A 2,914-nucleotide genomic window follows, 5' to 3' on the forward strand; every position below is an offset into this window, starting at 1 on the left:
TGTACATGTTGTGTAATACTCTTGTGTATAAAAGCTATAACTGTAAAAGTAATAGTATAGTATAAGCAATCCGCTGCTGGCATGCTGTTGGATGTGTTCCCCCTACACCTCTCCCCCCACATTCCTATCACTTTAGCTGTCTCTAGACAATAAAGTTTGAAAAGCCAAACAATATACATCTTTAAATGTGAAAATCTGAAAACAGTAGAACATTGTAACAAAGTCTTTAATAAGTTCTCTGATGACAGTTTTCACGATCTCCACTACAATTCCCAGCATGACCAAGCACTTGGCAACGGTGGCAAGGAAAAACTGCCTGTGGCAGAAACCTTGAGCAGATCCCGGATCATGTGGATGGCCATCCGCCGCAACCAGTTCTAAATTAAACAAATTATAACAGCAGTTAGTAAACTATAGACTGTTGATTGTCAATGTTTTCACATTGGAGTTGGAGTTATGTAGGATAGAGTTGGTCCTGACAAGAGAAAACAGAAAGATGTTATAATAAAAGTTATGTAAAACACAATTATTAAATACCTTAAATACTTCTGCAAGCCAGAAAATCATCTTCTGTCCAGTGCCACTGGACACAGAGAAGCTTTGGAAGGCTGCGTGATGTTCAGCTTGTAAATGACATGTTGTACTCACTGTTAACTAAAGCAAAACATGAAATAAAATCTCCAATGCCTTTTGCAGGGGGAAAACACATATCTCATATCTCTCTCAGTAGCATCCGGTCCAGCAGCATCCGGTCTGTGGCAGTCTTTGTTGTTATGAGCCGGTCCTCACAGTGCTGGAGGGAGTAGGTGAGCCAGGGCCGGCAAGTGTCACCACAGTTCAGGCTCAAGTAAACTTAAACAAGTTAGAGTCTATGACAAGTTTGGGCAACCTGCTCGAGAGAAATATGGGAAGTGGGGTTTTAGTACAGCAGGATGTTACATTTAAAACACATACATCTAGAATATAGACACTATAATAAGTGACAAGGGAACAAACAGTTTGCGGTTCAGTACCTTTCCCAATGACGCTTGCGTTGACTGGAGGAGATGGGGCTCGAACCACCAATCTTCTGATTAGTGGACGACCTGCCTTATCTCCTAAGCCGCCCCCCATTACCCACACTGTAACAGCCTAAGAGAGACTGAGGCAGCATTTTAAAAGCACCTTTAAAAGTTTTACAGAGTGTTTAACAGCAGTAGACCAGAATCAATGAAAGGAAGGACACATGTAGACTTGGAGGAGCTGGGGATCGAACGGCCAATCTTCCGATTAGTGGACGACCCGCTTTACCTCCTAAGCCCCTTTAACAAATAAGAAAAATATAACTTTATTGAAATAGCACCTTTAAAAAGTTTTACAGAGTGTTTTACAGAGCAGTAAACCAGAATCAATGAAAAAAATAATTAATAAACAAAAGGGAAAAGGAAATTGACAGATACAAAGACGACCACACATTTTTAACAGGTACATTTCCTTTACACAGACAATTCAAGTTATGCTGTTTTAAAAAGGGTATCCTCTGGTCCACCCTCCCACCCTAACAGTCTCAGAGAGACTGAGACAGCCTGGCAAGATGTTGAAGCCAGGCTACACAGAGGATACCCCTACTCTGGATAATAAATTGACCATTGTATTTGTAATTTAAATTATTATAAATAAGTATCATAATCTGTAAACACTGCATTTTACTAGTTTTGAATTCATCATTGCATGTTTCAATAATTTAGCTCAATAACCATTAGTTTAGATTTAGTTCCTTTAGTTCATTACACAGTACACCGGATTGTGATAGCTTGTAAGCGATGCAGATTGCGCGTGGGCACTGAGAGATAGCAGACCGAGATAAGCACCTAAACCAAGGCGTTGACCACCGGAATGAAGTTATCACGCCCCACCACGCCCTTCTCGTTCCTGGGCCCCTGCCCAGACGCCCACCAGCCCTAACAATTCTTCGGCCGCTGCCCCCCCCACCGCCCTTTGCTCAGTCGTTTTTTCTATTTGTCCCTCGGTCTTGCCTCCTCCCTTCACGTGATGACAGCCCCCTCTGGATCCCATTATCCCCGGACTTCGAAAACACCAACTCCCGTATCGTATTGGCGTTTCCCTTCACCAGCTAAGCGAGATTTTCCATTGCAAATCGCTCCCGCAGCACACCTGATGCGGTTGATCATACTTCCCTGATTCTTATTGCCTGGTCTAAACGGCACTTTGCAGGTTTGATAGGAAACACGATGTCTACCACTCGTAGTCTGGAGGCTGGACACAAACTGCAATCAGTGTCACGCACTGGGGCTTTCATATTCCAGCGCCATTCGCAATCATCAAGGTCACTTTGTTACACCACGCACTCGCACCAACTGTTTTTCCATTGTATCACAGAGAGAGCTTCACCTCTTACCCACTAAATATATGGCCCCCCCCCACCCAACTGCGACCCACCCCCCACCCCCCCCCGCGGCTCCCTTCCTGCGTGAGACCACGTTACTGTCAATCGCGGCTCTCTCGTTTGTATCAGATTATCCCCGTCGTCTTACCCTCTGTCTGCTGCACCTCCCTTGTAACATTTTCTATCCAGCCGCTATAGCCCATTTGTTTGAGAATCTGCTCCCGTCTTCCCCCCATGACCCCCCAACATTGGAGCCTGCCTTGCTACCGTTACCCTGATCGTTGCTGTCGAGGATCTTTCCACCCAACGCCCCCCCACATCTCCGTCCCACAGTATCATTCCACCTAAAGCTTTTTGATGGGTGACGCGTACCCTATTTCTACTTGGTCCAAGTTAACACTTTTCTGTTAATTAAGACATACCCCCCTTGGAAACAAAAACACAAAAGAAAACGCAAAGAGATGAAAGAAGTCTCTGCCTACATGGGCCCTGCACAACTGTACCAGACCATTTTCATTTTCATCGCGG

At 44.6% G+C, this 2,914-nt stretch overlaps 1 long non-coding RNA gene across 1 annotated transcript; it reads right to left on the reverse strand.

Annotated features, from left to right (window-relative positions):
• Positions 1-207: 207 nt before the first annotated feature.
• On the reverse strand, positions 208-840 carry LOC113745450 (uncharacterized). Its single transcript, XR_003462149.1, has 2 exons — positions 538-840; positions 208-377 (listed from the first exon to the last, which is right to left on the reverse strand). It is a non-coding gene; the product is annotated as an uncharacterized LOC113745450 (long non-coding RNA).
• Positions 841-2,914: the final 2,074 nt, after the last annotated feature.

The sequence above is a fragment of the Larimichthys crocea genome, unplaced genomic scaffold (genome assembly GCF_000972845.2).
Source record: "Larimichthys crocea isolate SSNF unplaced genomic scaffold, L_crocea_2.0 scaffold770, whole genome shotgun sequence".
NCBI lineage: Eukaryota > Metazoa > Chordata > Actinopteri > Sciaenidae > Larimichthys > Larimichthys crocea.